Genomic DNA, 26,088 nt, shown 5'->3' on the forward strand with positions numbered 1-26,088 from the left:
TGGACACCAACCAAAACTGAGTGTTATACCTATTTTAAGGAGCATGAATACATTCAGTAGTAGAACAGCAGCAGATCTTGGCTTTTTAGAAGCATTTCAATTTTTTTTTTTTGTCCAGATGCTATGAAACACTTTTTTCTGTAAGCTTAAAGATGCAAACTGACTGCGGATCCTTGAGTATAATAAATGTTCTACTTATGTGTTTCCTTGATTCTAATGGAAAAGAACAACATAGGACAGTGAAAGAAAGCACATTTATATGATATTGGTAAGTAAATGTGAGTTTCCTGCAAATAACTATTTACCATACATGAGAGTCCTCCCTTTCAGGCTCAGGATTCAGGAGCTTCCTCTTTACTAAAAGCAGAATTAATACTGCAATGTGAAGTCATGAATTAGTGGGAATACATGTACTCTTTTTGTATCTGCATTATTATTCCCAGGCCAATGAGCACTTGCATAGATAATGACAAGAATGTGTTCTTCAGATAAAATGTCTGTTCAGGAAAATACTGATGATTAGGAATCGTCGTGTGACATCCTGGTAGTGGAGGTGACCTGGTTCTGCTTCCTCACTGAGCACATTTTCTCTGTATCTGATAGATTCATCCTGCATCAGGAGAATAAGTGAGTGGGTGAAATGAGATTTGAATTGGAATAATCACTATTATAACATATAGAAGTTCAGAGCAACAGAAAAAAATTAACTTTTCTTTGAAGGAGAACAAGACTTTGTCTAGAAGGTCTTACAATTATATGGTGTTCCATGCTACACTGTTTCTGCTGTCTTCAATATCAGTTCTTCCTTTTTTTGTGTGCCCCTGAGACTGTTTCCTTGATATTGTTGCTAAAGATCTGTTCAGACTACAGTTCCTGTTTTAAAGATCTGTTCAGACTACAGTTCCTGTTTTCCCGTCTTTACTGTCCTCATGCCACAAGTCATTTCCCCATCTTGCTTTGTTGCCAGGCTCTTTCCTTTCCTTTCTGGCATTTGAAGTTATTAAAGCAGCCTCCCAGATTTGACCATCACATGCTTTAGTACAGAGTTCTCATCAGATTGTAGATTACCTTTATGACCTCTGAGAGAAAGGATTGTTAATGTGCTGGGGTCCCTGTTCCATATTTCTAGGCAGAGTAATTGTCACTTAAGATAACCTAAATAACACCATAATACACCACTCAAGATTGCAGCAGTCCAATCATGGATAAACAAGGTCCTGTCACCACTGTGGTTACATTCTGCTCTTTCTATTAAACCAGCCTGTAAATTAGCAATCCATAAAAAAATTGGATCAATAGCAAACCTTTTGTTACTGGTAGAGAAACAATTCAGGGATATTTTACAACTCCAGTGCTTAGTGCTTTCTCCTCACAGTCTGATGGGAATGATTAAAACAAAACACCTGATAATGAGGTGGCTGTTGAACAGTAAACTTCTTGGGGTTTTATTATCATTTTTATTCTATTGTTTGGAACAGTAGTGGGATCTGGAGTGTGGAAGGAGCACTGTTAGAAAAGTTTGTTTCTATAACAACACGGTGTAAAAATGGAGTTCCCTTTCTTAGCATCTTTCTTGAAGTGGAAAAATACCAGTTTATTTCAGATACAAGGTATTGGACAGCACTAGCAGTGTGTGAGACAGTAAGTAGTGACAGATGGAGTTAAAAGCAATGCTTGTGTGTGTGCAATATTGCTCTAGGGTTATAAAGCTGTTTTTCAAATTGTTTTTGAAACAAGTTTTTCAAAGCTGCATTTACGTGTGCTCACCCAAAATCATATTGCTGATTCTGCTTTCTAACCCCTCCTTCTGATGTTAGCATTTTAGGAAGGAATCACATTAGGGTATTGTACCTGAGTAAAGTCAATTCATCACCAGCTTAAGACTGAACATTATTGTGAAAACATGTCCTATAAGTCTTCCCATTTTCAAAGAAAGAAGAAAATAGAATGATTTTAGGGGCCGCCTGGGTGAATGTCTTTGAATGACTTGACTAAAGTCCGTGTACCTGGTAGTTCTTCTTCATTCTGTTACCTGCAGGACTTCCAGGACTATTCATCCAGAGCCTGGAGCAGTCCTATTCCACCTGGTATTAAAATGACAGAACACATAAGGTTTATGAAGGGTCACAATATTACTGATTTAATGTTACCTTTGCTGCTGTCACCTCCTCTTGCACACATACTGGCAAGTGGGTGTCTAACTTTCATTGAAATATACACAAAAGACTAATTTAGAGAAGCCTTTTCTTGGCTGCTGAAAAGATGTGGCTTGGTGACTAAGTTCGGCTTAGTTTTTTAGCTGTTTGTTGCATAGTTACTCAAATTCATGAGAGATATTTTAGGTGACACACTCTAAGATTGCATTTCCAAACCAGAGAATCCAATATATCAACTTCCTGTCATTGTTCTTGTTACATTTGAATTAGTTTATTCTGATTCCAGCAAGGAACTGCCAAATTTTTTAAACTGCCAAAAATGCAAAATTAGAATATTCTGTGGTGGCTACCTATGGATATATCTGTTCCCTTTTACGTCTCTTCCAGTACCTCTTTTTAGGTTGTAAGGTATAATTCTTGTGGTTTTACATATTGTGCATAAAACTCAGTAGTTGTCACACCTTATAGCTAGTCCCTGGGAGTCAAACCAGATGTTCTAACTGGTTTGTAGCTTATACAGTTTGGGTTCACTGGCCAGCTTAGAACAGATAACCTTAAACCCAAGTTGTGTTGAAAAAGGGAGCCCACCATGGCTCAGAGGAGAGCAGCAGGCAGTGCTGGGTTGTGCAGAGTTTTGTGGATAGTTGGCTAGCTGAGGGAGGCCATATAGACATAATACCGTTGGTTAAGTGAGAAGGAGACAAGTATAGGAGTCAGCAGTCAGTTTCCGTATAAGGCAAGGACACTGTGCCCTTGGTGCAACAGCAGGATAAGGAGGAAGATCTTTAGCTAGAAATATGAAGAAAAGCAGAAATTGCAACAGTATTACTACAATAATGTAGAAGTTCGTGTAGTTGGCTGATAAGTAACTAACCAATAATGAGCTCGCCTTTTGCAATATGTATTAGCCTCATTAACACCAATATAAATATGCGTGCCTATCAATAAAGTTTGAGACTTGTTGATCATCATAGGGTGTGCAAGTCTTCCTTCTCCGTCACTGGGTCAATGGGGTCAGTGCTGGCATGACATGAGTAGTGCTGGGGCTTATCCTGTCCAGATCAGCAGCCTGACTGGGTGGGCTGGGTCCTTGTTCCTCCTGGAAACCTTGGCAGGAGGGTTGTGGGGAGGAGGTGGCCAGAGAAAGAGAAACTGATGTCCTTGGTGGCTTTGCTCCAAGGTGCAATAGTATTGTGGGCAGGAAACATCTCCAAGCCTTGTGAGAGAAAAGGATTCCTTGGCTGACAAAGAGTCAGAACCATCTCTTGGAGGAGCAGGTACTGTTTGGTGTCTATCTCTCACGTGCCTCTTCCCTCCTTTGTGGTAATGGGTGTGCATTTAATTTGGGCAGTGAGGGAAAGAAATGTGCAATAGGTGGAAGCTCCATTCTTTGGAGTTGATAAACTGAAATACATTCTCCCATCTGAAAAACCATTAAAATTATGTGCTCCATCATCCAAAAAGTGTATGTTTGTTTTCTTTAAAGGGAGCTCTCAAAGTTAGCTTTGCTTATTTAAGCACCATGTTCAGGGAGAGAGAGAAGTACCCTGGAGAGAGCATATGTATCCATGTGCAGAGAAGCATCCCTGTGGGGAGGACATGGTGTACATGGCCTCAGGAGGAAATGGTCTTCCAACCCCCACACCTTCTCATGAAGGAATGCAGGCAGCAATACCTCTGCTGGGCTGCATGCAAGGCCCAGGACACATAGAGGAGTCTTTTCCCTTCCACCATGGCGAAAAGAAGAAAGCCCAGGTCTCTGGAAGGCTTTTTCTTTCACAGATGGGATGTACATCCCTTCTTTGCAATCTGAATTCTAGCTGAATATTAAGATAGGACAGCATACAGTTGGAGCACTACAGGCTTACACGCTGACAGATTCAGCTTGTTCTTTCCAGATTGCTAAAGCTTATTTTAAAAGGTCTTATTATTGGAGAGCTTCCATTGTATATCTAAAGCCACTGATATCTTACTGTCAATTAAATGAAAACAAGTTGCTGTTACTTTTCAATTTAAGGGGGACCTCTCAATAAAAATATGTTTACCAACAGTTATGCATATGGAAGTGTTTTAAAAATATTTGAAGTGCACCGCAATTACCTAAAGGTGTGAAATGAAGTTGCTTGTGTTCACTGCGTCACAAGCAAGGCCTGAAATTTAGTGCCTATCAGGGCTGCTGGGCTGTTTTTCCATATATATGACCAATAAAATTAGAAGCCTTATCTCTAGGCAAACTCATTTATATTTTCTTAGCTTTAAGGATTTTTTAAAATCCTTTTTCTTAGGATTCTTTCAGCTAGGAAAGCTATAGTATGAGTTTCTTAAGCAAATATTTATCTCTTTATATTTGCAGAGAAACACTGATGTGTGAAACACTGATGCACTGTTGCATGCTCTTAAACACTTACTTTATACCATATACCTGTGTATAATGCAGGAAAGTTTGAAAGATAACGGTGGATTGCTGAGAAAAGCCTTTACTTTTAGCTCAGAAAAATATTATTGTGGTTTATGCAGTCAAATTATAACAAAATAGTTTCTGGTTTTGGTGGAAAATGCATTCACATGTGAATCTATAATTGTAAAAGTAAGCCTCCTGTGATTCATGAAGCTAAAATACTCGTGGGTGCAAAACTGCTATAGTTTTGTGCAGAAATAGAAATGTTGAAGCACATGTACTTCACTGCACATGGATCTTGGATTCACATCAGAAAAGCTGGTTAACTGTTTTTTGTTGCGCGTCTGTTGTGGTGGTGCTGTTCTCCTGATACTTTACAGCACTTAGAAATGGCTTAGGTGACTCACTTGCAGAAAAAAAAAGGGACTTGGAGCATTTCTAATAATGGAAAGAGTGACAAGGGAAAACAATTATTTCCAAATCTGTTTCATTACAAAGATCTTAAACTTTTTTTTTTTTTAAATCTACTGGAGCACAAGAATTGTAACAGAGGCTTCACTTGCTTCACATATGTGAAAGTCAGTACATAAATTAGCTAAATGTGTCAAAAGACAACTGAAATAATATAGAAGGGCTTATTATCAGTGGTGTTATACCTGTGGGTTCTACTGGTCACATCAGTCCTCTCACTTCAGTTGAAATTGATATTGAAATCTGTGTAAACTGAACATCTTCCAGTGAGTTTGAACAGTAATTTAAATAAAAGTCAGAAGGAAAAAGCTTTGCATTCATGATATTTCAGGCATGCTGTGAGCTAGAAGTGTCTGTTCAGATATACAGATATATGTCAGTGGTAGAGAGAGACAGGGAGCCTCGGTGATCAGAATCCGATTTTATTGTGGGATACAAGTGCTTATATGCTATTTTAGGGAGACTAGTGATGTGTACTACAATGATTAGCTTAAAATCACATACACAAACTTATGCATATAGTAAGATCTCTTGCTTGCAGAGTTTAATAGGATTTTCTCTTTCCAGTAAACCTGTCTAATAAAGTCTTCTTGCTATCTAGATCTAATTTCCAAAGTTCCGTTTGCTTTTGCCAAGGCATTTTGTCTATCAAATCTCTTATGCTAATAAGGTCCAAAATACTCTCTGTCTCATGCACCCCAACAAATATACTCAGAGAGACCTGTATCTTGTAAGGTTTCACATGATCTACAGGTACATAATATTATCTTATATTTTCTAAAAAACAGTAATCATGGGAAGTTTCTCCCTTGCTGCTTCTGATGATGTCTTCATGACTTCAGGTTCCTTCTGCCTTGCTGCCAACTCAATGCATGCATATTTTTGTACATCATGCTACTCTTCTTGGGATCACTTGGACAGCTGAAATCCCATGCAGGGGGCCCCACTAACATTTGTCAATAGCTCTGTTCCAGCTTGTATTGACACTGTCAAGTGACTTTGGCAAGGTGGGTGAAATATTAATGTATAATCTTAGAATTGCTATGGTTTGAAAAGACCTCAGAGGTAATTGAGCCCAATCACTAAAATGTCCAAAAAACATCCCTAAGGGCTGGTTTTCAGATAATCTTCCGTGTCATAGGAGGAATAGTGGTCTGAGGGAAATGCTTTTTTTCATGCAAATTCAGAGCTTGATCTTCCTTAATTTTCTCTCAGTGAACTCATTGCAGGTGAAGCCAGAAATTTCTTAGTTGATCAGGCAGAGACCTGTGCTTAGAAAGTACTGGTTGGAATTGAGATAAAGATATTCTGACACTTCTTTAGGCCAATTTCTATTGTATTCCTTGTAGGAAATGATAACAAGTTGTCCAAGAAAGGGAGGGCAGTTTGCCCCGCTGCTCCTCCCCTGTACTCAAGGTCTCTTTTGTTATTTGTGTTGCCACGTTGTGTCTCCAGACCCCAGCTGTGATCCGGTTCTCATTGTGTGAGGGACCATAGAAATGGATTGTGTGTCACAGTCCTAGCCACAGTGACAGCACAGTTTAGCAGGGGAGGACAAAAAGGGGTAGCTAAGGTAACAGAGACATGCTGAGACTTGTGTAAAGTCACTCAGCGAGCAGCAGGAAGGAGCAGCCATAGGACCATTGTTTCCAAGTCCCAACTGCACTTGAAAACTACTGACAGATGTTTCTTTCTAAAGGAAGATTGTCATCATAAAAAAAAAAAGAAAAAAAAGAAAAAAAAACTTATTTTTTAAAATTTTCTTGCTAAAGAATCTTTAGAAATGGCAGAGAAAAAAGAAACTGAAAAATCCTAGATGGATTATTTGAAGAAGACTTAGGTCTAAATTGCATTGAAAAAGACTTGAAATAAGACTTGGACCACTTTTAGTGATAATCTCCTAGCTACCAGCAAATTCAGTGGAAGTATCCCGTTGTTTCCTTATATTTAGATAACTTAACAAACTCCAAACCCACCTCTACACTAGTAGTTGGCTCATAAAAATGCTACAGAAAAAAATTGCACTCACAGTGACTTCTTTTGAACAATATTCTATCCGTATTTTTATTAAAAAATGTATTTTCAGTTGGGCTGGGAAATGAAATTACATCAAAGAGAATCTGACCACAGATAGTAATTTTGAGTCTGTTTAACTTTTATCAGTATGAGAATTTAAAAGCAGATAGGTAAATGAGAAGTAGAAAGAAACACAAGAAGCAGTCTTGGAAAAAACTTACAGGTAGGTATGTGCTACAAGTCCACATTTATAATGATGTTAAATAGACAAGAAAGTAGAAAGAACAGACAGAGGGATGAGAGCAGTGGAGTGGTGAACAATGTGAAGGATGCTCAAGTAAGTCTTTCTTGACTTTATTGATGTTGATATTCATACCCAAATCTGGTAGGAATATATGTCCAAATATCTATTTACTTTCCTAGTCATATGAGGTTTTTCCCCCATCTAGGTCTTCCAGAACAGCTGTGAATTCTGGCCCAATAAACAGTTCAAGTCCTGCTCATTATCTTCAAAAAGGGTAAGTATTTAACTTATTGGCAGGTAGTATCTTTTTGAGCTATCCTGCTACAGACAGAGGGTTTTATATTATAACACTAAGTTCTAGGGAAATTCTGTGGGATTTGAGTAAATCCATTATTCCTTATACTTTAAACAGGATATTTGACATTATCTAAGATAGATACAACATGTAATAAATTGTACATAATTTCTGTTGAAAAAAAGAGACGCTAGTACACTCAGAGTGTTCACTGAAGTGTGTTGATTGCCTTGGTAATTTCAACTAAAATTAAAACACCTTACCTGCTGCATTTTTTTGAATTATACTTGTATTTTTTATCAATACAAATACAAGAAAAGTTAATAGAAAATTGCCAGCCATGAATTATGAGTTTCAGACTTGTATTTCACTGGCTGCTGTACCACCTGTTAATAAGTAAACCAAGCAGCAGTTGCCACATCACTGAGAATGACTCATTTCTGTAATGAATACCAATTAGAATATCAACATATTCAACGTTCTTATTCAATATTCTTGTTCTCTCTCAATATTGCTACATTGCTGCAAACTCATTTAAAGAGTTGTGTGGTAAAAAGATTTATTCTACAGAACACAGCAAATGAAATCACAAAAATATTTCTGTATCAAAAAAATGGGCCAATTTCTTTGAAATTGAATGGGCTGATTATGAATTTACATCTTTCTAGTGCAATGTTAACATTTTGATTTAATTTTTCTTATTCAATATGCAAAAAAAAAAAAAAAAACCAAACCCCCCAACACAATTTTCTGCCATATGGCAGTGCTGGCTTCAGAGCCGTTCTTGTGCTAGGCACTTTACTGTCTCTTCTATTCTGCCCTGAAAATGCAACAGTTCAGCAGAGCCCTGCTTCCATTGGCTCCTCTAATTTTAGTTCAGACTAACAAGATAGGCAGGTAGCACTGACAAGGGACAACAGTCCTGCTACTCAAAGGCAGGGGAATATTTGATGTGAGAATTTTTTTCACTCATCCAATTAGAGTCCTCATTAACACAGGACTGTTGAACAGCAGGAGCTAGGATAATATGCCAGCTTCAAGTCTCAATTACCAAGGTGCACATTTTACAGCTTGTAGTGGCCTTCCTGACTACTGGTGAGCCAGACATGAACTTCTACTCCATCTATGCTAGATGGATTTTGCAAAAAGTGAATCATGAGATCATCAGTCTCATCACAGCTCTGCTTGGGATAAGATCTGGTTATGGGATGCATATAGTTACATACCTGGCAGCAATGACTTTTTATTTTGGGTGCTGGGTCAGATCTTTCCTTTGGTTCTTTCAAGTTTGGTGGTTTTGTTATTGGAGAGGAAGGGTGTGGTTGCTCCAGGATTTAAATTTTCCATATTTTCCCCTTTTCTGACCAACCTGCCCTTTGAACATATTCTATGATTGTAGTAATTTCATTTGATTGAAGGAGGAGCTATTTTGGTTCTCTGTAGCCTACTGGGCTGTCACTCTTGTGCATTACATGAGGCAGAAAGTGCCTGAGCTACCAAGCTGGACTCCTGAGAGCAGCTATGCAACCAGGATCTGACTTGCAGGAGAGCTGTTTCCTAGAGTCAGGCTTTTCAAGGTAAAAAGAAATTAATACTTCTATATAAAAGGATTTTCTCCCATGAAGACTTATATATATATATATATATATATATATATATATATATATATGTATTTATGTAGGGTCTATTTTAGAGCAGTTTGGCTGCAATGGAAAGCAGGTATGTAGGCATTTTGGTTATTATTATCTATAATAATATATCAATATGAAAGCATCAAAATATTTCTTGAGAAAATGTATAAAGAAAAGAAAGAAAGAGGATAAGAGTTGAAAGATACATAATCACCACCCATAGATCTGCAACAAGATTTGATTGTTGCTGCTGGTTGAAGTGATGGTCTTGACCCACCCCCAAGAAGCCCCCAAAACACAAAGTCTGATGGGTTAAAATACACTCAGGCTGGGTGGGAACACCCACGTACCTCCCCTGTGTGTGGGGGAAGTTTTACACTGTCTTTTGCAAAAGGCCCTGGATCTGCTGCAACACCTTTGCAACATGCAGTCTTCTGGTGGAAGGCTTCAGGAATGGGTCTGGGGGTGCTTCAGGGGTCCCTGATGGTTTATGGTGCCTCCTCAGCTGCCTCTCCCATCAGCACAGTTAAGCCAATAGTGCCTTATCAGACCTTCCCTGCAGGGAGAGGGGAGTTTCACAACTGAGTGCAGGCTCCCACACCTTGGAACTCTTAGTTCATTCCAAGCATTGTGGTGGTTTCCTGGGACGTAAAAGTAAATATGATTCAACTTCACAGTGACTTCCTGAAGCTTCTATAGATCCCCAAATAAATATTATATTCACACTGCGTGCAATGCTGACATGTTCATTCAACAAGCACTTACTGCAGATGAGAGTTATGTACAGTTAAAGTGTGTATAAACCTCTTAAAGTGATGAAGGGTACTCAAAGCTCCCTGATGGCAAACCTGTCATCCCTGGTATTGCTTCAGGAGGAACCCCTACAGAGAGCCAGAAGTGGAGGGTTGCGTGCTGGGTAAGATGTGCATACAGAGTATTCCATGTGATACACAGAGAATGCAGAATATTGTGGCACTGTGAACTGCATGAAGGCCATTTACAATGAAGAATAATAGAATCATATGATTCGTTAGGGTGGAAAAAGACCTCTAAGGTCATAATTTGCAACCATTAACCCATCACCATCTTGTTCACTGTAGTGTAGAGCTGTGAGCCCAAGACTCCTGAGTGTAAAGTCAGGAAAATTCCTCTAGCAAGATCCTGCTTGCCACACAAGGAGCCAAAGAGGGGAGAAAGAGCCTCCAAATCCAAACAGAGATGGGGAAAGTAAGGGCTCTGTATCTTCCCAAATGCAAGATTCTTTGGGGACAAAGAAACCAGATCCCCTCTGGTGAGGAGACATATCTGCAAAATGGCTCACAGTTATGCATAGGCCCAATGTTTGTCTCACACAAACACAGAACTTACAGGCCAGGAAGATTTATTTATACTTAGAAAAAACTTTGCATAAATACATAGTAAAAGGAAGCTTTATTCAGAGAAACACAAATGATTTGTGAAAAATATTGCCTAAGGCTTACATGCTGTACTGTAAATAAATATGGATTTCACGTAGATAATATGAGTGATTTATTGATAAATTCAAAATGTACAAATGTAAAGACAGACATAAAAATGTCTGTTCTAAATTTAATCAAACATTAATTAAAGAATCATGTGAGGTAACTGATGTTCTATTACACATTACATTTTTTTTCCTAAAGGAAGGAGAAGGGACTGGCTTTATAGTCAAGTAAAGCAGATGCTTCCCCACCACTCCCCATACAGAGACTTGACGTGTCAAGAAAAAAAATGCTGACGTTTCTTAGCAATTTTTGCCTAAGTTATACTTGCCTGTGCAAGTGTACAAGTAGTGCTCTGCTAGATCTAGCAGTGGAGATGGATCCAGGAAACCAAATAAGGTTATGGTTTTGAAGATCCTCAGCTTCCTTGCTATGCAGAGCTGGAGTTTAAATCGATCAGTATTTCTACAAAGAAGTGCTCCAGGCACTTAAAGGGTGGAGAATTTCATTTATCCTTGAGCAAAGGGTCCCTAGAAGGCCCGTCACAGAGAAGAGATCATTGAATTGCTGGTTTGACAAGGATAAACCGTTAGGGAATCTATATTTTTACTTGAGATGTAATTCAGTTTTATATTAATTTCTAATTCAATCTAATTTTCTGCATAATAAGGACACTGTGATTAATGAAATATAAATGGTCAAATGAAAAGGCAGTTATGTTCTTCCTTTGTTAAAGGTTGATACATGACCAGAGTACTGCCAATCTGGCTGGACAGTTGTAGTACAACAATCACAACACTGATTACTTCAGAAATGTAGTTTTGCATTCAGGCTGGGATCTGACAAGTTTTGATTTAGTTGAACTACCCAAGCTTGGATCTGAAGTTGTCTGCAGCATAATTCAGCTATCTGATGGCCCCCCAAGTGTGTGATTAAGCTATCTGACCTTCCTGTGCTGTTCTTTCTTTTTCTACTCCTGGCTAGATTAGGTTCTGTCCTAAAATCCATTCTCATATTCCAGCTTTTGATTTCCAGTTTAGAATAATAATAATAATAATAATAATAATAATAATAATAATAATAATAATAATAATAATAATAATAATAATAATAATAATAATAAACAATTTCCTTCATTGCCTCTCTCTCTGTTACTGAAAATAATCCTTAAGATGTGTTACTTTAAATAAAATTAGTCAAAGCCACAGTTCCACCTCCTTCACTCACAGAAGCACTAAATCTGGTGTGAACCTTGTGTTAACAACTCCTCCAGGACTTAATCCTTACACTTGAGTCTTGGTTCACTCTCCTCAGGCTTTGGTTTCATCTAGTTTAACTAGTGGGTTTTGGTTTGTTTGTAACTATTGCCATTTGTAAAGTGAATTTGATTTTGGTGAAATGTGGGATTTCATCCCTGTGCCTGTGGTCCATGTAGGTGTGCTGCTGTTTCAGCTGCAGGCGTGGCTCAGCCCCGGTCTGTGAGGGGTGGCCCTTCTGCTCAAAGCATCTGCCCATGTCAGCAGTCAATCAAGCCGCCGGTGTTGCTTGAAGCTGAATTTAATTCACCTTATAGGACGACAAGAATTCTTAACTGCCATGCAAACAGATAAGGATTTACTGTTAGCACTTTCTAGATACCACGGCTCTTTAGCTTTCAATTTGTTTAATCAAGTAGAATTTTTTATCAAAACTAGCTAGCTGTGAGCATGCAGCAGCAAAACTGCACCTAAAATGCAGGTCATCTTTTAAGCTCCCTATGTGTATTCTTGAAAAAAGAATTCTGTGTGCAGTCTGAGTCATTTTGCAATGAACAAGCTGTTATTTATGTTTTAACATTTCCTGAAGAGACAATTTCTATAGAACATCAGGAAGCAGCCATAAAATGAATATGGAAAAAAATTGGGACAGAAACAAGTTGATTTTTTTGCAATTGGCGATGCAGAATAATTTCATAGCAAAAGGTAGCACATGCAGTAGAAATTGCTGGCTTTTGTGAGTTGGCAGAAAATATAATTAAAATAAAGAAGTGACATCTTATGTGACAGAACCTGAGTAGGCAGCACAGCATTTATCACCTCCTGTTCACTAGCTTTTCTTTTTTAAAATTAGTGAGATTTATCTTATATGACGCCTACTCATGGTCTTGTTGGCATGAGCGAAAACAAAAAAAGAAATACAGCGATGTAAAATAACACCAGGAGTTACTGCAGCCAACAAAAAGGGACGAATTCATCCCTGATGCTGTGAAATACAACTGCAAAGAGTGGATACAGGCTCCAAAGTGTTTTACTTCCTGGGGTTATTCTTGTTTGTTTTTTGGTTTTGTGCTCATACATTCTGATCCTATCTAGGCAAAGTTATAGCTTGAGCTGTCTTCTACAAAATGAGAGCTGGACTGAGATCTTGATTTCAGCAGTGTAAATTTGAAGTTATTCTGCCAGAGCCAATGAAGTCATTCTGGGTTTATACTCGAAAGCCTTTAATCAGAATATGTCAGTGAGCAGGAAGATGTGGCACCTGAAAATCAATGGTTGGTGCTGCTGTTTTTCTTTCAGGCTGAGAATTTTGACATCTTGCTTGCTCGTGAGTTTTCTGATTCAGCCAGGCTGTGGAATGAGACCAGCAATATTCTCTATTAGGAGACATGGAATCTGGGAGGTTTCTGAAAAGAAAACCAAACCAAATGAAACCATGACAAACCTAACTTAACACAGTTTAATTTTAGAAGACTCAAACAATCTGGTTGGGAATGCAGGATGACATGACTTCAACAAAGAAATGAAGGAGTGCTGTCAGAGAAATCTGCAGATAAGAGAAGCAGAGCAGGGAAGAAGGTGAATAATTTTATGCATATATTTATTTAACCAGAGCTTGCAAAAGACCTCAAGTAAATCTGCATGGAGTGGGTGGAAGGACTGGAAGCACGATCCTTAGAATAACTATATTTACAAGGTTTTAAAAACCTACTTTTAGGAAGGCAGTGAGGTGAGAGAAAAGGGTGATCATTATTCAGATTTTAATTTTTTATGTTGTTTCTGATGAGTCACTTTGCAATACCCACACTTGAAGAATGCTTCTAGATGTACCCCTCGGGTGCACACTTAATTACAAGCCGGTGTTGATACAGTTATTCCTCCTTAGTGAATGAGATGGAGGCCAACATCCCCTCCCCTCCCCTCCCCTCCCCTCCCCTCCCCTCCCCTCCCCTCCCCTCCCCTCCCCTCCCCTCCCCTCCCCTCCCCCTGTCCTTAAGACGCCAGTTAACACTAGAATTCGAGGCAACCATTGCTTGCAGTCCAGAGAGAGCAAAACCATCTGTTGTCCCTTTCTCCCCTCCTGTCTGGTGTACCTACAACATCTAGCCCGCAGTCAAATCTGTCTTTGGCTTTATGTGAGGTTTGTAGGGTCCTGACATGCAAAGCAGTGACTTGGGCAGTATGTGGCTTGTCCTTTTTCAAGCTCTTTTTATCCCAGTAGCAAATATCTGTGGTGTGAGTGAACCCAGTTTGTCTGCGTACACTACCATGAACTGTTCTTTGGTTCTTTGGTTTTTCAGTAAGGATTTAGCACCACACAGGCCTAGAAGAAAGGTACGTGAATATAGCACTGCACCTTCTATAACATCTTGGTGCACATGTCACTGTGAAAAAGGAAAGGTGACAGGCTCAGGTGACCACGTCAATGCTGAGCACTTCACTGTGTGATTTCACTCTACACTGAGTGCAGTGGGAGTTTTGGATGAATGATGACTGCTCTGCTGTACAATTCCATTACCCTGCGCTCATGATCTTGCCTGTCCTTTTTACTTATTAAGTGAGCCATCCTCAGACCATCTGTGTTTTTGTAGTAGCACCCTTCAGCCTTGGAAGTAAATCTCATAAAAGCCTAGTAAAACACCTCCGATCATTTTCTAGCTATCAAGATATTTGAGGATATTAAACACCAAGCTGTGTCGATACCATGAGGCTGGGGAATATGCAGGACTTTATCACAAAGTTTAAGGTGGCTGAATGTCCAGTAATATCTGTTGTGTAGCAATGCACTCTTTTAAGAGGTATCTCCAGCAATGGTAGGACTGTTTTACATAGAGATCTGTGACAAACAGCACTGCTGCCTTCCTGCAAGTTACCAGTCTTAAAGTCATTCACATCCATTCATATTTTCACGATCAAGGTATTGGCAACAACAATGAATTTGACAAAAGAGAAAAAAAAAAAGAAAAAGCATTTGCAACAGACAAGTTATAAACTGACATGTCTCATTTAAGCAGTGTCACTTACAACCAAATATTTAGACTCCAAATCAGGATAATGAAAAAACATTTTCAGGAGTGTGATGGAGCTTCTGTCTAATTGACACTTGTACTTCCCTGCAGCTGGGGAGGATAAAGTTCCACAGAAGTATGAGCAAGTCAACAGCCCAAGTTCCTGCAGGCTTGACACAGTTTGGGTGGACAGTGCTTAAATCAGTTATGTCTCTTACTCTTCTTGCTAAATTCTTTTGCAAATAAGGAAAGAGGTGTCACCATAGTTTGTCACCTAGCAACCCCAGATGAGTTTTGAACAGCTTTGAATGAATAGTTGCTGATGGATTCTTAAAAATAGCTGGTTTGTTTTGTTTGGTTTGTGCAAGTGGAAGGTGTGGTCCCCCATATGTGCTTGTGTGAAATGATAAGCAGGAAACTGAAGGGAGGGTGACACAGAAGAGGAAATAAAAATGGAATCATATGGTGTAATTGGCATGCATATATATAGAAAATCTGCTTCTATTCTTTTAAGTCAGCTCTGCATAAATTTGCATGACATACCTCAAGTTCCCTGCCTGTTCCATGGCATGCTACTCAAATTCTTTCCTACAGAAGAAATGGGAACATAGATACTTTGGTATGTTCAACAACACCTCCCCCCACCCCGATCCCACAAAGTAGAAAAATTGGTTCAGGGATTCATTATTTGCTACAGTAGATTGTAAGATTGTTCATTCTTGCTTGCATTAGACTTCACCCTTGGATTTTAGACTTAAACAGCAATTGGTAGCAATAATTTAAATTGCATTAATGGCAGCAGCTGGGGGTAGGGGACAAGGGTGAGTGTGGCCAGCTGTGGTGGGGAGGAAGGGTGGCAGCTATGGACAATGACAGCCTTTGCATCCTGCCCTCTAAACAGTGTTGTAGGAGGGGGCCAGAGCCCTCTCAGCTGATCTGGTGAAGTCACACCTGGACAGGAAAGGGGCACAGTTAGCCCAGAGCAGCTTAATATCTGGTAGCAATTAAAAACCCTGTTAGCCTTTGGGGGCTGGGTTTGCTCAATACACCCTCTACAATGACCTGCCCAATGATGCAAAGCACCTTCATGACCACTTCAACTGACCACCAGCAACTCCTCTTCCAAAGAATTGTCTCTTGGCGACTAAACTAATTGAGTAGTTTTACAAGGCCCTGCTGCCATCTTACCTCTCATGGGATGTTCCAATGAGAAAAGGAGTGTGGCCATACTATAACCAACTTCTCTTTGTTTGGGACACTGTATAACTACGTATAACTTCTTGTCAGATTGTATTAATAAATTACAGTGAGCTCTCATTTTAAATTGGTTCTGTAACATAATTTTGGGCATAATTTTGTATTATTGTGCCCAATAAGGAACAGAGAGGTTGATTTCTTTAGAAATCCAAAGCTTCTGATTTCCCCGACATTAAAAGCCAAAAGTATTGCAGCTGCTATTTATTTTTGTGAGAAACTTCTTTCATTCATGCAGTAATTTAAAGCATATTATTTTTGTTCCGTGTAGCCACTTTAAAAATAAAGACAGCACTACAGAATGCTTCTGAATTCTTTAAAAGCTTTCTTGGGTTTTTCTTTCAGATTCCAGTCTTTTGTTTGAAAAATAAGAAACACATTTTTGTGATGAAGCCTGTATTTTGAGGCCTAAACTAGAGGACAAAAGAAATTTTTACAGAAAGTGGGAGAGAGGTCAGATGGGTTGGCTAACAACAAGATGTCATTAATGTTTTTAGGTTATTGTCTCTGGGGTAATCCATATCACAATGTAGGCTAGTTTTTATTTAGTTAATTCAATAATTGAATAAACCGGTTGTCAGTTGTGTTCAGCTTATGCTCCTGTCTGCAAAGGCCATTCCACACACATTTCCTGCAAGCTGGGTGTGTGCTGCTGTTGGCTCTTACCCTGCCTGTGTGTGTGAGATGTGTGTGGCTGTGCATGCACACACGCCAGGGGTCCCTAAGCGCAGTGCCAGGAGCATCCTTCTCACACACGAGTGAGCTCAGGCAAGGCTCGCTCTGGTCCTGCAGCCTGGTGGCAGCCTAAGAATGCCAGAGGTGTGGGAAAAGCCATGACATGAAACCCAGGGACCCCTTATGGCACATTTGCTTACCATCAGGGTCTTGATGAAAAATGTCAGTGAGACTCCCCAACCTCATTTTTACCAGAGGGAAAAAAGATTTTGGCTAGCTTGTGGCAGCTGATAGGAAGTAAAATCTCAGCAAGGTTTAGGCAGTCTGCAAAAGGCTCTGAGCAAAATTATCTAAATAAAAGGGAACTCCCCGTAGAGGCAGAAAATGCTTACATCAAAATGTAAGTCTGAAGTTACTGACTGGGTCCTTTCATGCATTAGAGACTGATAGTTTCTTCTGAAAATTGTGCTGGGCTTTTGTAATGTACATTTTAAGGTCTAATGAATATCCCATAGTATGGTGTGTGCCTGGCAGTACTGAGACTGCATTTCATCTCAGAAGCTAGTAATGGATCATCTGCAACTGATTGATGGCAACAGTGAGAAATGCTAATGGGAAGCAAGTTAGTGTGGTTATTTAACCACATCTTTATACTGAAATATATATACTGAAATATATATACTGAAATATATATACTGAAATATTTCCATATAAATGTGAAAAAAGTGAAGCTGTAACAGTGAGAATCTAAATATTTTAAGATTAATTTTGTGTTATCTTTTGGGTCAAGAAAGAGTGATGGATCATCTTCATTCTTCTCTTGTGTTGAATATTTTTAATGCCCAATTTTCTCTTAATTTTTCATATATTCCCATATTTATGTTGTTATTATTCAGTCTTCTAGCTTTAGTAAGTGCTAGATTTCAGCTTTTCTCTAATTCTGCCATTACTTCAGTCTTCTAGTTAGTTTAAGTTTTTACCCTTTTTTTTTCCTCCCTCTAATACTTCCAGAAGATGACTGGATTGTCATGAGCTAACAAGTGTCTGTGTAGGGTCAGAAGTTTTGTTAAACATTATTTTCCCCCTCTGTTATTTCATCAGGCTGCAATCAGACTTTCCATCACAGTATCTTGTCAGTATCTTGCCAGAGGCATTGCACTGAGGGAACATTGTGCTCATGTGTGTATGGGTGTGGCTCTACAAAACTACATGTTAGGCAGGGGCTTCATCCTCCAGTTTGAAAGGACCCTGAGTAGCAGCCAGTGAAAGCATTGCCATGTGTCTTATGAAGTATGACTGATGTATGACATTTTCCTACATGAAAACCAGATACATAACATCACATTTTCTTCTCCAAGCCCAACTTTGGTCATCTACTTGAATACTGAACTGCTCAGGGACCCTGGGTGTTGCAAAAATACACTAATTACATGTTATCATACCCACGCAGTTGACTTGCTGTCGTGCAGTGTTTTCCTGTGACACTGCCATGTATCTGACAGGCCTTGCTCAATGAGCAAGGGATGTGAAGTTGTTTTTTGGATGTAGTTTCTTGCTGTGTGCTGGAGCAATGTGCTCATGCCCCCCAAAATCCTTGCGGTGGCTGTGGTAATAGTGTAGCATTTCTGACTCTTGTCTGCCTGTCGCTTATCTTAGCTGTGGTTGGTGCTTAGATCCTCTCTCTTTCCTGTAAACTAGTAATTAGTCCCTGAAACTTTTTTCTTCATGTAAAAATCCTTCAGTTGCTAATCCATCAAAAAAGCTAAGGGTATTTTTAGAAATCCTGGGATTTTACTTGTTCCACCAGCAGATTTAAATTTTAAAAGCTAGTTATTGAGTTCTGCAACTAGGTCCTCCTTTTCATAAAACATAATACTGACCATGCATTTTTTTAATCAATATAATGTGGAAATGATGTTAATCCAGTATTTTGACAGTTATACAGTGATAAAGCTTGTAGAAAATACAAGATGAGACAATAAGATCTGAACAAGAGGCAGGAAGGTAAGTGTTACGTTTTTTGAAGCATAAAGTGTGTGAAGTAATTTGAGGGATTCAGTCATGAGGTCCACCTAGGCAAGTACTCATTAACAGCAACCAATAAAAAACAGAGAAAGAAAAAATCCCAGCATGTTTCCCCTGAGTATGTCTGCTGAACTTCCAGATACCCATGGCTTAGGCACCTCTTGAGATAGAGTGTCTTTTCATGCCTAGTAATCTTTTGTGTATTTTTTTCATCAGAAAACATGTCTAAAATTTTATTTAATTTTGTAAACTTTCCTGTACACAATACCGAGGCACAATGAGTTCTGAAGTTAAAACACATATCGTTCAGAAAGCTACCTCGTTTTTCTTTGATCTCTGAACATTTGATGCTCCTAGTTTCTCAATTTTGATTTTGTAGACCTTTATTTCATCCTTCTTTGATTTTGTTCTTCCAGACTGAAGACTTCTGGCCTATATACTGTTTTCTTGTCCAGATGCTGACAGTGCTCCCAAAACTGCTCTGACCTGGGCTCTTCCCACGGGGGACAGCCCTCCAAGGACTGGCTGCTCCAGCCGGGGAGCAGGGCTCCTCTCCCCCTGGGCCTCCCACTGGATCACAGCCTCCTCCAGGCACCCACCCGCTCCGGCCTGGGCACCTCCCCCACGGGCTGTGGGTGGATCTCTGCATTCCCTGTGGATCCCCAGGGGCTGTGGGTGGATCTCTGCATCCCCCATGGATCCCCAGGGGCTGTGGGTGGATCTTTGCATCCCCGTGGATCCCCAGGGGCTGTGGGTGGATCTCTGCATCCCCCATGGATCCCCATAGGCTGTGGGTGGATCTCTGCATCCTCATGGATCCCCAGGGGCTGTGGGTGGATCTCTGCCTCCCCCATGGATCCATGGGTTGTTGGTGGATCTCTGCATCCCCCATGGATCCATGGGTTGTGGGTGGATCTCTGCATCCCCCATGGATCCCCAGGGGCCATGGGTGGATCTCTGCATCCCCCATGGATCCATGGGTTGTGGGTGGATCTCTGCATCCCCCATGGATCCCCAGGGGCTGTGGGTGGATCTCTGCATTCCCTGTGAATCCCCAGGGGCCGTGGGTGGATCTCTGCATCCCTCGTGGATGCCCAGGGGCTGTGGGTGGATCTCTGCATTTCCCGTGGATCTCCAGGGGCCATGGGTGGATCTCTGCATCCCCCGTGGATCCCCAGGGGCTGTGGGCGGATCTCTGCATCTCCTGTGGATCCCCAGGGGCCATGGGTGGATCTCTGCATCCCCCGTGGATCCCCAGGGGCTGTGGGTGGATCTCTGCATCCCCCGTGGATCCCCAGGGGCTGCAGGGGCACAGCTGCCTCACCATGGTCTCACCACGGCCTGCAGAGGAATCTCGGCTCTGTGCCTGGAGCAGCTCCTCCTCCTCCATGTTGTTTCTCTCACACATTCTCACCTCCTCCTCTTCTCTGACTAGAAGTAAAAACTTCTGACTTCGTTTTGACTTTGTTCTTAAATATGTCATCAATGAGGCATTACCAGCCTCTCGCAGTGGCCCAGCTTTGGCCAGCAGCACATCCATCTTCAGAGCCATCCGGGTTTGGCTCTGCCAGCCATGGTGGCAGCTTCCAGCAGCTCCTCACAGGAGCCATCTTTGTGGCCCCCGCTACCTAAAACCAGGCTGCACCAAACCAATGCACTTGGCAATGGGGATTTGCTTTGTAATGAGTCGTAGGGATCATTTCTCAGTATGGAGAGTAAGCTAACAGCAATATTTGATTTTGTTTTGGTTTTGTGGTTTGTTTTTACAGAATAATTGTAACTCAGACTGGATCAAAGATAAGTTTAATAAACCAGGGACTTCATTAACATTTTGCATTCCATATCTCATGACTGGATTAAAAGGACTTTCATGTTCTTTGAGGAGAAAATGTGTCGGCCCTCTGTAGGACAGCCTCAGAATCCCAGCTGGACTTGGTACCATAGGGCCAAGATTATACAAAACAAAAATAATCTTCATCCCTTCCACTGTGCCTATATCTCCTTCAAAAAAAGTTGAATGAATCACATATTTGTGCTTAGCTGAGCAAACATTTATATTTTTGTTTTATCCTTTTCCCGCCTGTACTTTGTAACTGCTGTGTTTGAATTTTCGTTTTCTTACGTTCTTAACAACAATAATATTAAAATGTTAGAGGTGTATGTGTATGTGTATGCTTGTTTTTTCTTTTTTGGTCGAGAGCTTAAACAGTAGAAAACATTTTGTTCTCCTTCTGGCAGGAAAGAGCTGTTGTTTTTGCTTGCAGTCCAGCCTAATTTGCACCTGTATGCAAAGGGGACTTGAGGGAAGAGGAGAATTCCAGTGAGACTGGCTTCATTTTGCATCGGCTAGCAGAAGAATAGGAAGGGTCAGAATGGGAACTGTTGTTTCTGAATGATTATGTCTTTGCAAAAAGTACCTCTTCAGGTCCAGTTTTCACTCAGTGTTTACCACTGAATCCTTACTGCAGAAGCAGCAGCCAGTCTGGCTTTCTGGACATCTGCTGCAGGCAATGCAGGACCAATGTCGATTTATTTTCAGCTTTTACAACCTGTTATCCTGCCTGAGAGCTGAAGCTGCCTGCACCACCTTGTCAGAGTACAAATATTGTGTTCTGCAGCCATTCCCCAGCAAATCTGGATCACTTGACAACATAAAGCAAGTCAGATCCCAGATTGTTGGTGCAAGAGAATATTTGTGGAGTTTCCAATAAAAAGTGTAGTGATCTCATGGAAACCTACAACTTACTCTGGTGGACTTTCAAAAAGAAAATCGAACTACTGCATTTCATAAATTTGTTTGGGTGAAGAAGTGAACTAGATGATTGGATCACTGCAGAGAAGCTGCTTTTCTGCCAATTGACAGTCAAAATTAGGTAGAAAATTGCTCAGAGGACTGGAATTTAGTTACACAAATTTAAAATTAGAAGAACATTTTGTACTTTATGAAGGAAAACATATCTGTAACATTTGGTACAAGCTAACATTAGTCAGGGTAATTAAATTCAATGTTTTTAAAGATTAATAGATGTTTTACTTCAAGTGCTTCAGCAAGCACAGAGCTAGGAGGAAAAAAGTATTGCTCTGCTATGTTTTCTACTTTCATGTGTTCTGATACATTAATTTGCCAGGGTCAGAGAAGTGGCTGGTTGGGTGGATTCTCTTGATTTCAGGTAGTTTTCATAAGCAAATTACTGCCCTAAGGAGATAAACCCCCATCTTTGAAGTTATCTAAGAATTTAAAAATAGAACTGACTGAAAAAGTATTTTCAGTACCATGAGAAATATTGATTTATTTACCTTAGAAATAACCAAAAGGATTAAAAAAAAAAAAAAAAGGAAGAAAAGAAAAGAAAAAAGAAAGCCTAATCTTCTCCCTCATGCTATTTGCACAAGTTTTCATTGTAAGACAAATTCTTGACACTTTCACATAGAATTGAAAGGGAAGTTATATAAAGTTGTTTTCCTGTATTTCTTACCTTCCAGGCTCATAGAGAATTAGGTGCACATCAAAATTATGAGGCCAGCAGGAATGATGTCAAGGCAAGCTCTCAGCATGCCACAGGGAGATGGAGTTGTGACCTCTGAGATAGGCGAGGTGATTCTTGCAGTCAGTTTGGGGAAACTGGGATTTAAGAACTTTTTGGAATCTTCGATATCTGTGTCCTCTGTGCAGTCAAGCAGGATCCCACAGCTGCTTGATAAAACCCTTATGAGCCTGCCTGCTCACAGCAAATCCCCGGCACAACAGTCAGCACTGTTACAGTGGAAGAAATTAGGTAACTCCCACTGCTGAGCATGTGGCCCTTGCTGCATGTGAGGTAAAACAGTTTATCTTCTTTTTGATTTGTTATTTTAAATCTCGTCTGTATTTTTTATTCAGTTCTTATTTTTACAAAAGCATTGTATAAATATAATATCTCTGTGATCACTGACAATTTAAAAATGCTGAAAAAAAGTTTAGTTTTTGTGGGGCTGAACACTGCCTCTGTCAGCTCTTGTGGTGGCATCATTATGGCTGATGCCTCACAAAGCCATCTGATTACATGAAGAAAGTCTCAAAATGGTGATATCCCATTACATGGCATCAAGTATTCCCCAAAGACATATGGTAACTGGCCAGGTCTCTCCTTTTACTTTGGATCTTGTACTATGCCAAGAAAACCCCAAAACAAAGCCCTTCATGCAGAATTTGGAGATACATGATAGCAGAACAGGCTTTTATACTCTTCTCTTAAGGTGTTTGTAGAAGCCAAGCACAAACTAACCCACAGGATAGCAGACATAGGTAATAAGAAGAAAAATTTCTGCTCTGTAAAATTTACTATATAAATTAGACCAGTAACAATATGAACACTGACAATAGCCCCTGCTGGATAAGATGAGGTGATTGTGCTAAGTGCTTTTGAAAGCAATTTTATTAAAAGACATGGATCTTATTTTTTTCTGTTAGGTGGCTTATTTTATTTATTTTTTTTCTTTTCTTTTTTGTTTTGGTAAAAGCCCTTTTTTCCCTTTGTGTTTTTAATGGGCAGGCAAGAGAGGGGGAGTAGACTGTGCTACAACAGAAATGAGCAGAGGAAATCTCACTTGCTGGAAGCAGCAGTTACAGGGGATCACGTCAAGCCACAGAACTCATCCTGGCAAGCAGAACTTGCTCTCACGCAACCCAGTCTTGTGAGTAAAAAGTCTTTGCATTTGGAGTATTGCACATTGATGCATTCTATATCTGGCCCTCTAACAGTGATGAATTCAGAAAGGAGTCAGGGAGATGTGTGCAACAGTCTTGTTATTAGGGCAGCTTAAAAATAACAGATTTGCCAGCCCAGAGAACCAGCCAAAGAAGGGACAACAAAAGGTTTGATCGGAGATAGGTAGCGTTACTTGGAATCAGCCCTGTTAATCAACTAGGAAGTGAATAAGAGACAGCATTTGAGATCTAAACAGCAAAATAACAAAATAGAGGATTAATTATTTTGAACACTGGGTATCGAGAGAAAAGGTACTTGTTTAGCAAGCACCAGTTCATTAGGAAATGTAGGAATTGTAAGTAGCAGTTCCAAAGACATGGAAGTGTTGGCCAATTAACACCTGCAGATATCATCTCTATCCTGTATTTTAAATCAATTCACCTTAATAGAAAATGTTAGTGAATCTTGAAAATATTTTTGAGTAGGCAGTTCTGAGAATGAGATTGAAGCTGTGTGCTCCTTATCTGACAGTATATAAGGCCAGTCGCTGAAAGAGGTCAAAATTGGTGACTCGCTCATAATTTTGAGTGTTAACATTTTTTATTTTAAAAGATTTTAGAAATAAATTTTGATGTAAGTACAGAAGTTCATGCAAATTAAAAAATGACAAATATTTGATGATGAAGAATAAAGAACATCAGACATGAATTTTCACAAGAAAATGGGAGATAATGCTAACAGATCTGGCCAAAATAGAGGTGTTTCAAAATCAATGTGCATTTCCAAAAGGAGAAATTTTAATGAAGGAGCACTAGTGAAGTACGCATGTGGCTGAAGATTTTTCAGACCTCCGAATTTAAAACTTCTTCTGGACTTGATCATATTCCTGCTGGGTTCAGTGAATTTATTTTGACATTCAGAGCCAAGTGGTGGGGGAGAAACCTGTTTGTTAAAAATTATCATTATGGAGAATCAGAAATGAGTACTCATTACTGAACTCTGGGAGACTAGTCAGCAAGCAGCTGCCTTTGACCTTGGAATGCAAAGACAGAGGAATGTGTGGGAGTCAGGGAGAACTCTGTCATGGCTTGACTGACATCCACCTACTCCTGTAGATGTGTTTGGGTTGCACATTCTGTCTTCCTTTAGAAATCAATCTTTTGGGAGCCTGTTTTCTTGGAATGCAATGTCTTAAATTGCTCTGCAGGAAGTGGATATGCTATGAGGAGCAAATGGGAAGTTTATAAGATCATTCATGTTACACAGCAGTCAAGAGACAAAAAAATACCCATGTCAACTATTATGAGTTCCATAAACTCCTAATGATTGACTGTGACATTGATTTTAGTATGCAAATTTAGGCAAATGTGTTTAGTGTCAGGGGAGAAGAATGAAAATGAGAATCTGTTTTGATTAAAAATCCCATACTGTGGCTGGGAAGGAAAGGTATTCCACTGTCAGTGAGAGGTATGGCTGACAGAAATGAAAGAGTGGCTGACAGAATGTAAAGAGTGCGAATGAAGAAATGTAGATGCTGTGTTTTGTGAAGAGGAGTGAGACATGGAATGAATACAAAAAGGAAAATGTAAGAATTGTTGTCTTTACACTAACATGTATGATATTGGTCTGTGAAGTAAATAAGCTCAGCACATGTACCTGTAGCCTCCTTACATTCTATAGCCATCAGTATTCAAATAACAAAATAAAACACTGAAGAAAAATTGTCTTTTGATTTTCTGGTTTATGTACTGTAACTACTCTCAAATGCTCTTCGCTCCTATTAGGATTTGAATATAATTCCTATGGGGATTGGAATTTATTATGCTGCCCTGAAAGGTTGCCAAATGTGAATTGCTGCAAAGTGAAATTAAATAGGGTTCTTTCAAATATATAAGTATATGCAATACAGAAGTAGAACTATCAGAAGTAATGTTCTTTTTGTGCTACTCACTGGAATTATGTTGAGGAATTTTAAGCAAATATATATCAGTGTCTTTTATGACATTGATTGAACACCTTTACAGATTTTAATTCACCATCATTAACTTGAATCCCGATTCGGCTTCAAGAGGCAGAGCAGAGCAAAATCTCCAACATTCTGTGATGGGACAGTCCTTAATTCAGGGCTGCAAAGGCTGTGCCTCCTAGGAGCAAGTCACTGAGGAGGCAGTGCCCTGTTTGCCCATGGCCATTTGGATAGGGCAGGCTTGATTTCCTTCTCCATTGAAAGTCAAGGACGCCGGCATCACCTCCAGGTGAGAGAGAGGAGCGCCTCTGTTCCCTCCTGTGGGACGCTGTGACTTTGATGCTTATTGCAGTTGTGGCTAAATACCACTACCTATTCCTGAGAATGCACATTTGCCAGGTAGATAGCGACTGCTACGTTAGAGTGATGATTCCAGCTAAATATATTGTACTTTTCCTGAGATTTTTCTATTACCAATAAAATTAATCCTAACTAGTATAGGGTGAGAACAGAAATATCTCTTTAAAAGCTTTTAAAGGCTT

The 26,088-nt window shown here is 39.8% G+C and overlaps 1 long non-coding RNA gene across 1 annotated transcript in view; it reads left to right on the forward strand.

Moving 5' to 3' along the window:
- The first annotated feature begins 3,365 nt into the window (after nucleotides 1–3,365).
- The window catches only part of LOC119705661, a 51,321-nt gene continuing 28,598 nt past the window's right edge, over nucleotides 3,366–26,088 (forward strand). The window contains exons 1-3 of the long non-coding RNA XR_005258286.1: nucleotides 3,366–3,433; nucleotides 7,491–7,559; nucleotides 23,425–23,566. This is a non-coding gene — a long non-coding RNA (uncharacterized LOC119705661). The remainder of the gene's footprint in view (nucleotides 3,434–7,490; nucleotides 7,560–23,424; nucleotides 23,567–26,088) is intronic.

Source organism: Motacilla alba, chromosome 1, assembly GCF_015832195.1.
Source record: "Motacilla alba alba isolate MOTALB_02 chromosome 1, Motacilla_alba_V1.0_pri, whole genome shotgun sequence".
NCBI classification, from domain to species: domain Eukaryota; kingdom Metazoa; phylum Chordata; class Aves; order Passeriformes; family Motacillidae; genus Motacilla; species Motacilla alba.